This window comes from Acanthaster planci, linkage group LG04 (assembly GCF_054643075.1).
Source record: "Acanthaster planci isolate LZ-2023a linkage group LG04, COTS_SCS, whole genome shotgun sequence".
Lineage (NCBI taxonomy): Eukaryota > Metazoa > Echinodermata > Asteroidea > Valvatida > Acanthasteridae > Acanthaster > Acanthaster planci.
Window position 1 is genome coordinate 16,127,727 of NC_141780.1, and position 9,792 is coordinate 16,137,518.

Consider the following 9,792-nt stretch of genomic DNA (forward strand, 5'->3'; position numbering starts at 1 on the left):
CGGTTAAAAACACCACTGATTGAGGCCGAACACCTCGAGTTCTCAATACATCCAAAAACTCTAGGACTTTTGATAACAGGACTGATGATGTGGACCCTCGGATCATAAAGATCTTTCGTACCAATGTCAATTACTAAGGTATCAATGGGTCCCCTCTTGAAGTTATGGTGGTGAAAACCTGGATTTGCAAACACTCTATCATATGTTAAACCTGGATGTCCCTCCAAGGATAGCTTGCATTTTCCAGAGAGACCAACAAAATCCAGAACTGACCGCTGCTGTGTCCGGGCCTCCCGGGAGAGTCGAGACACAAAGGAGTGACCAAGTATGAATGCGTGTTTCTTTTGCCTGGTCGCTAACTGCGCAGGCATGCATCTTGCCTCTAGCTATTCAACCAGGCAATCCTAAAGGACGAACGCACAAGTAATGAACCTTGACTTTTAATCTGTCTTTAAATCAATCATACACGTGCTGGTTTTAAAACAATGGAAACTGCGGATGGAGTACATAATGGTCGGGTAAAAAGGAGGTTTACACCACGTCCCGCTGAATTAACGAGCAAACTTTGCCTTCGATCCATTACCTTACACCTCAAAACACAAATAAGCCATTTCAAAGCTGCATGGTCATAATGGTGGAAAGTGGGCTTTCCAGACAAAACTATCTTCAACCTAAGTAACATCTTTTGGCCAGCTGCCCAAGCGCTTTCTTTTAAGGCGCTTTCTTTTAAGACGCTCCGGGTGCCGCAATGCTTGACTAGGTCTACTCTGACTTGGTTTGACAGGATTGGCACCACTGGCACGCAGTGGCTTAGAACAGACCTGTTCCCGTTTGATTTATTGGGCTTTCCAATGGCTTGGATGAATTACGAAAGACTGTTGGTACAAATTCTCCCTCTTCTTCAGAGTCACTATCATCTACATTGTTGTTCTGCTCATCTACAATACGCGGAAGACATTCTAATGGATCCTCCGACTCATGTAGCGCACCTCTAGGATCAGGAATCAGCATCTCCCGGTTAACCCATCTCTCAGGACCTCCTGTAACCGGCACTATCACATAAAATTCCTTTGCATCGTTGGTTTTTACAAGATACTGATCACTCCCAAAGTGGTCTTGCAGCTTGTGACGCTCAGTGAATCCACAGTCCTTCAGCAGTACTGGACTTCCGACTGGCAGGACAGATAAATGAACCCGCTTATCATATCGCATCATATTCCCATTGGCAGCTTTCTCCATCCTGTCTGTGGCAATCTTGTATGCACGTTGAATAAGTTCAGCCTGACGGGAAACTGCATCGCTTCCCCAGCGTTTGCAAGCATTACTCAGCAGGTGATCCAGAGGAACAGTTGGCTATCTCCCGAACGTGAGGGTGTACGGGGCAAACCCAGTTACACTATGGGGTGTCGAGTTATATATGAAAACAAGGTGTGGCAAGAGCTAGGGGCAGTCACGCCTATTTTTTTCTGATCAAGAGACTCCATCAGGCCGCAGAGTGTTTTGTTAAACCTTTCGGTTTGCCCGTTGCCTTGCGCGTGATAGGGAGTGGTGCCTGTTTTGCAGATACTGTACAACTTACAGAGTTCACGTACCTGAGAAATCTCAAAATTTCACCCTTGGTCTATATGGATCTGAGCTGGCGCGCCATAGCAGACAAACCACTCGTCTCGCAGTACCGCAGCCAATGTTGCTGCAGTCTGGTCTTTGCAAGGGACTGCTGCTGAAAACTTCGTGAACGAATCGGTTATTACCAGAATATCTGCATAGCCATAACGACCTTTGTCAAGTTTCAGGAAGTCAAGCGCGATTCGTTCGACAGGCCTAAATGCCAGAAGGTGCCGCATAGGGGGGCGGACTGTAGGAGTTAGCTGTGATGCAGTGAAAGCAATTCTTAACATGCTCTTAAATCTGGTTTCTCATTCCCGGCCCAAAAACAGCGTCGCTTTATGAACATCATGTCCGACCGTAGCCCTGGTGTCCCCACTGATCATGACCGACTTCGATAACGGCCATTCGTAGTCAACTTTTCACTAAAAGCTGAAACACCGGACCCAGGCCCGGCTCATCAACAACTCTATACAACACCTTGTCCCGCTCTACAATATGGGGCCACTCCCTCAGCCATCCTTTTAGCTCAGCATATTCCGGGTGGAGGCACGACCTGTCTTGGCCAGGTTCCCACTCCAGCGCTTGTCCCATCTGTCACAGACTTCCTTTAGGATCCGGTCCTCCCTCTGCATAACAGGGAGCTCAGCATGTGAGTATGAGGGGAGAACTGACGAGGTCCTCAGTGTTCTGAAAAGGAAGCTTCAAATATTCCACAACTGGGGCAGAAGATAGGCTACTACCTTCAGTGCCTGGAGCTCTCCGGGTAAGAGGGTACACTGCTTGAGTGTCTGTATCAGATCGACGGTGGTCACTGCCTCTTGTGGTAGGTTGTGACTGAGCGTGTCAGCACATCTGTTAGAGTGATCGCTGCGGTATTTGATCTCGAGGTCGAATGGAGCCAGCTGGGACACCAAACGCTGCTCAGTTGCTCCCAAACGGGCAGACTGCAGATGTGCTACTGGACTACTGTCAGTCCATACAACGGTATGTCAACCAAGCAGATCGGACCGGAACTTTTCCGGCACTGCCCATTTGAGGGCAAGTAGCTCCAGCTTGAAGCTCGAGAAGTCGGCATAATTTCTCTCAGCACCTCTGAGATCTTTGCTGGTATATATACACCACTGGATGGAGATCCCCACTGTCATTGCTTTGACAAACATGCTCCGAGTCTCCTTAACGAGGCATCTATCTCAAGTGAGGAGTCCCTATCAAAGCGAGGGAAAGCCAGAACCGGTGATGTACAAAGGGCCTCCTTTAGAAACATGAAGGCCTGCTCAGCCTCATTAGACCAGAGGAATAAATCCGGACCTCCTAGCTTCCTTGCTTTTGGGAGTGCCTTAACCGCCAGCGCATGGAGTGGTACAGCAGCCTTTGAAAAACACTTGACAAACCTTCTATAGTAAGAGGCCAATCCAAGGAAGGAACCTCAGCTGGTCAGGATTCTTGGGCGTTGGCCAGCTCCGGATGCGTTCTAATTTACTGGGATCGATAGAGACCCCTGATCGCTTACCACATGCCCAAGGTGAGTCAATGATTTCTGGAAGAGCTTACACATAGAACCTTTCAACTTGAGACCTGTTGTTCTAACCTCCTGAAAACCTCACTTTGTTTATTCTCTGGTGGGTTAGATTTTGTGCCTGCATCACCTTGCGCACGCTCAAATGCTTTCCGTTTAAAGCATGTTTCGACGGCATGACCTGTCTTCCCACAAAACTACACTTTGGGCCACGGGGACGTCTGTCTGACCTCTGACCGGCGAAGTCAGAGGTTGTGTTGCTTTTTAGTTTTTTAACTGCATCAGTCAACGATCTCAAGCGTGCATTGGTCTCGGTTTGTTGCTGTACGAAACTCTGCATGAGTGCTGTCAATTGTTTTTGACCCTCGGCCAATCCAGCCAATCACTTCTTTCCCTTGCTTCCACGCACAATCGCTAACCACAGCATCGCTTGCTTGACCAACTAAATAATGTTCAGTTCTCTGTTCTTTATTCTGACCATCATCGCTATCCCGCAACAATTCAAGGGCTAGCTCACGGAACGCAAAGAAAGAAAGCTCTGCCTCGTTATGGTTTATTTTGCGCAATTCTCGTTTGATTGCAGTGCCTCTTCTTCCCCGTATGAACTGCTGCTTCAGCGCACCGTCTCGTGATTGTGCAAGCGCAGATTTTTCACTGGCATTAGTCGATGCCGACTCCATACGGTCATGTAGTCTGATGAGACCACGGCTAAAATCAGCGAGAGATTCATCCTCGTTGTGATTTCTCGAATACAAAGCACAATTGAGTGTTTGCACCGTCTCGGGAGGGCCGAATCTTCGCCTTAGTAAGGCCAGCACTTTCTCAAGTGTGTCTTTCCCATCTCTGGACAAAGAGGCTTTCCTCTCTCGCCACGCAGTAGTTAATGACCTGCAGAAACATAGAGACCAGGAGCGGTAGAAACTGGTGCACTAGTATCAGCAGTTATATCGTCAACAGTGGCAGTATTTTAACTGATACATAACCCTGATTTTTAAAATCTATACCCGCGGTGTTCTATTTTTTTCTCATGTAACTAATTAGCTGCAAAAACTGTAATTTCTATTCGTTTTCCTGCTTTCAGTTTGTCAACATGTTTAAATGCTCAACATATTTAGTCATTGAATGTCAATCTTCAGGTATTGGAATCTAATGTTTATAGCAAGTGATCATGTATAAAAAGTAGGAGCACGATTGTATTAACTGCGAAACGCAGTTATAAAAGTAAAAGTGTTGTAAAAGTCGCGGTGTAAAATGCGCGAGAGCGGGAATTTTTAAAACACTTGATGGCAACTTCCAGCCTACGAGCTTCATTGTTATGGCATCACATAGAATACATGTATCCGGTTCGTAAGTGACTGCGTCATACGAAGGAGCTATAAAACACACACGCCAAAAACCTTAAATTGCATGTTAACTTCCGATTCCATGGTTCCATGTAACTCTGTGTGCAGTGGGCGTGGTTTAAACTGAAGTGACTTAACACTTACGAAATGGATATTACGGAAGCGTTGGCGTTGCAAAAGAACGTCATGGAAAAAACTGATCACGCATTGTGAGCAAACACATGAATTTATCACGTGGTGGGTATTTGGGTATTTTCCCCTGTTTCGAAATTTAGCAAATGAGGACACCTTGTGAGCAATGGTCACACATTATGGGCATGCACATGAAGTCATCACTTGGTGGGTATTTGGGTATTTTCCCGTTTCGAAATTTAGCAAAGGAAAACACATTGTGAGCAATGGTCACCCACAACATTAACTTTTGGAGAGAATTTTTTCGCAATTTTTCCTTAATTTATCAAATGAGAAAAAGTCATCCCTCGAGTAAACCACCGGATGAATTCTTAGCCACAACGTAAGGAACGACTCTGGGAACAACCACAGTCACTGTGTAATATAGTCTGAAAAGGAATGAATAACCCAGTTCATAGTAATTTTAAATATTGTGGAAAATGTGATTCACTTTGTCAAGTATATAGTTAAACGGATTCTGGTAATTTCCACGTTTTGGTGGAATCATTTGCATACTAAAGCTTTCCCTTCATAATAATGTCATTCAATTTCCGATCAGCCCAACTACTTACATTGGTCTTCAACCACTCAAATCTGACATCGTTAGCGCTCCGCAACGTTTTGGAATAATAAAAGAAGTAAATAGTTATAACGGATGAGGAAACCTGCAAAGGAAACTACACTGCTTCAAATAAACAGCACAAGTCACAGCCTGGAATCTGCGAGGTTCCTGACATCCATCATCACTTTCCTTTTTTATTAGGCAGTGTATCCAGTCACTCAACTGAGCTTCACAACGAATTGGTATAATTTAACCGCAAACTATCACGAAGAAGTCTCGTCATTCAAATAAACTTCGGGGATGCCTGGAATTGTTGGCTTCAATGTCGAGACTTGCCAATACATGGGCAAAATCGATAGCAAATTTCAGAATCTCGTTCCATACGTGATAACTAATACGGTGAGACACGCGCCGAACTCTCGTGAAGTTAAACATTGTTATAAGGGGTGTGGAAAATTTTGCGTATCGGAAATGACCAATTTCCTTCCAGTGTGGTCTCATGAAAGGTTTACCCACTAGAGAGGAAGGCGTTGCACATCAAACACTAAGTGAAGGCACCCAGCACTTTTTGTCAGAGAAATCCTAGAATGACACACATGAAAAAGAGACCTTCTACACAGTATGTACGGGGAGCAATGCAAAATTTGAGCGAATGTTTTTCTTTGGTATCAGAGCTGCCAGGCGTGTGAACTCTGAATTTATATTAAGATGGCCTATGTGATCCGGCCCACAGGTGCCACAAAGGAAAAATACATTCTCGTCCTCAAAACAGCTTACATGCACTTGCCAGTCTAAACAGGCTCTTTTGTGTTCCACATCGTGCAAACTTAACAATACCTCAGGAATGGACCTCAGTTCACTTATGTGGGAATCCTCATTTTGTACATTAATCTCGGTGTTGAGCCTGAGAGGGCGCTCTTTCAAACTTCCCTTTTCTTTCCACCGAGAGTGAGCGCGGGCTGGCCGAAACAGTTTGGTAAAATGTACTCTTTCTTTTACTCTTTTCATATGTACTGATACAAGCGGTAAATTATGAGCGTTTTGAATGATTAGAGAATCGGCTGTGATTGATGATTACCATTAACTTGAAGAGTTTTTTTTGGGGGGGGGTTGTGGATAGAACTTTTCCGTTTCATTCACAATGCTTCTTTGGGTTCACGTGAGCGAGAACTTTCTACGTAGCTCGTGTGTGTGTAACGTACGTGTACATGTCCATTATTAAGCTTACTACACCTGGTCTGCCACACGTGCGGTGAGTGCGTGCGGGCTTATGGACAGTTCCAGTGACCTTTGGGTCGCGTCCATGTGCGTGCATGGTGAACGCTGATTTTGGTAGTGCACGCTGCTTTATCATTTGCAAAGCATGATTGTAGGTTTTATATGGAAATATGATATTTTTTCCCAAGTTTATGTTATTGTGTATACAGGATTACCATTTCAGCCCAGTGCAGTGGGCCACACCACACTTACCTATAACTGCAACCCGGCCCATGATTGTTGGGTGAGTTGAGATACTAATTATGCAAATACTAATGTGCTCCATTACATATTAAATACACATGTAATTTTATACTTTGTAAATTCTCTCTCTATTTTTAATGTCAATGTCAGGAATTGTTTTTCAGGCATATATTTTAATAGGGGACACGAAAAGAAATAAATAAATCAAGGTCAGGAGGTTTGTTTTGTTCCCTATTTATTTCTGGGAATTCCCTTACCGGAGGACGCAGGTCCTCCACCCTGAAGGGGAATATACAGCTCCTTCCCCAAGGGACGCTGCTACCTGGCGTTGCCGACAAGCTTCCAAGCTTACAGAAATGGCGCCGTAGGCAGGATGTAGGATTCCACTCTGCTGATGAAGATCCCCTCACTCATATAATTTTGTAGATTTTACTAAAGCTGTAATTATTGCAAATTGTTATTTCCTGGTGAAGAATACCAATGTGCCCACCTAAGGTTTAACACTTTTTGTGCATGTTTTTGATCATGCTGTAATAGTCTTGCTAATGTTGGAAGGTTGCTGTTGAAGGTCAACAACTGGTTAATACCTAAGGTATATGCCATTTGATGATAAATGGCGCGTCAGTACTGTAAACTCCACATGTGACGTCCCCTCTTGCCTAGCCTTCCAATATTTGCACAAAATGGGTTATCTGGGGTTTATTTTAGAACAAACAAGCCTTTTGTTGCCTAAGGTCGAACCTATTGCTTGGTACAAATGCAGTGGCAGAGAATGTGTAGCAAACGATGTTGGTAAGTAACAATACATTCAGTATGTATAAAATTCTATGCCGCGCCCAGGGTCATGTATTTATTCTTTAGGATGGCATTGTCTTTACAACAATAGTGATCTGATTTGTGGTATGGAGATACATATAAAAACATTACTCACTAATACCCTGGATGATTTTGAACGATTCAGCTCAAATGGAAATATTTTTGAGGCCCCACTGGCTGACCTTGAAGAAAATTCCGTTTAGAGACACCAAATCAAAAAATTTGGAGTGATACTTCGACAAGTGCATCGAGTTGAGAAGATTTTAAAATTCTAATTTGTCTTGCAGATACAACCGTAATCATTGCTTAAGGTTGGTTTAATAGTTTGCAAAATGCAATTTTGAGCGCTGATTGTAAGTACCGGTATAATCGATAGAATTTAAAGTGGCTTATCAAACTTGATATTTTCAGTCTTTGTTCAAAGTAGCTCACTCAAAGCGTTTCTTTTATCGGTATGAAACTGGCTCTTAGTTTAAGCTTGGTCGAATCCTTACAGCGTGTGCCATATGTCAGATCTGGATTAATCTTCAGCATTATGGTTATACGGCTTGCGTGGAGCAGTAGATGCAAGCCTCAACAAAATGTCGGTAGGCCTTTATCATTTCCGTGTAGATGTTGCAGTGTATTTGTGTTGCTAAATGTGTAAAAAAAAATGTAGGCCTATATCTTGTGCATATAAAACTCAATTGGACAGTTGAAGTGAAGTTCAAACTTTACATTACAACCTGTCATTCTGAGTGTCTCTTTTGCCCTCCTGTTTTCCACTCCATTATTCAGTATGAATGGGGTGATGGAGATGGTACCTTCCAAATGGAATCGCCCACACTTTTTAAATAAAATCATGGAGCGCGAGTGACGCTACGGGTGCATGGAGTTTAAAGAATATTTTATGTTACTTGCATTTATATTCATTTAACAAAACCAAAGTGAATGTTTGATTCGCAGTCCCCTTTGAATACAAACTGATAAACGTAATTCCTTCCTCTAATGGAGTGTATCATGTATGTCTTGCTGTCATCCGGTTTCACGTTTTAACACTGACATTGAACTGATGCAGTATAGCCAATAGGCCCAAGCAGTGGCGTAGCCATGGGGGGCCTGAGGGCACGCCCCCCCAGAAAAAAATCCCGGTGCCCCCAGGTGCCCCTATGAAAAAAAAACGGACGAGTGGATATTGAACAAGGCTAACAAAAACTTGCCCTCAAGTGGGCTCAAGTGTTAAACTCACCGTTCGTAACCAAATGAACGTGTGGCCAATTTATCAACGTGCACGTTACGAAGTTTTGATTCTTTTGAAGACACAAGGGCCTATGTTTGAAACTAGCTGCGGACAATTTTAAGGTTTTTCCCTCCACCCCCCCCCCCCAAAAAATTATCATTTTATTGTTTTAAACCGAGTCCTGCAATGCATGATATTTTACTGTGTTTTTTGTGATTCGTAAATTTGGAGGCTTTTTTCGTGGAAAGTAAATACTGAAGTTGCCTTAGGTCTGAATTCCATGTCATGAATATGAGTTCTCTGAGATAATGTTAGCATGGAACTAGACGAAGATTGCCGTGTTAAAGATGTTAAAGACCCCAGAAAACTGGCACTGTTCATGTTCATTTTGCCCTGCCGGTACAATACTAGTCCGCTGTGAACAGAAGCACCCCCTTATCAGTTTGAAAGAGCTATAATGATCAGCAGCGTACATTTGTTTGCAACGACGCGACCGTTACGCATGCGTTTCACAGTTGTTCGCGAACCAGCGACGTGAGCCTCCGTTGCTAAACTGCGCCCTCTCTTGGTCCAGCTTGAGGCCCATTGTTCATTGCGACTGTGAACTGCTGAATTCTCCACTGCAGTCTAAAGGCACACGCTTGCGCTCATGACGTCTGCACGTATCTAGATGTAGCCGTTTTCCCGTCTGGACTTTCAAAAAAAAAAAACCTTATTTTATTCACTGACTCACTTGACTGCTTGACTACTGGGAAACGTTTCTTGAACATCTCCCCAATGAACTCATGTTCACCAAGCCCCGGGCATCCACTGCCTCTAAGTTCTTGAGTGTATTCCGCTTCCCATGTCATTGCAAAAGGGGAGCGGGATAAGGGATTATCCCCATCGCCTCCATTATTGTAACAATTAATTCCCTTTTTATCAGTTCCATTTTTCACGACAGCCTTTTACATACTGCTTTTTTACTAATGTCGCACAAACGTCACCAGTTTGAGCAATCTTGAACTTAAGAGATCATCTGTAGAGACAGTGGTTTAAATTTGTGCCGGATATTCGGGGTGGGGAAGATTGAGGATGACTTGCCCGGTCATGGAAA

At 43.8% G+C, this 9,792-nt stretch overlaps 1 protein-coding gene across 2 annotated transcripts in view; it reads left to right on the forward strand.

Annotated features, from left to right (window-relative positions):
• Positions 1-9,792, forward strand: part of fbxl13 (F-box and leucine rich repeat protein 13) — a 63,208-nt gene that overhangs the window by 11,848 nt on the left and 41,568 nt on the right. The gene's annotated exons all lie outside the window — the stretch shown is intronic.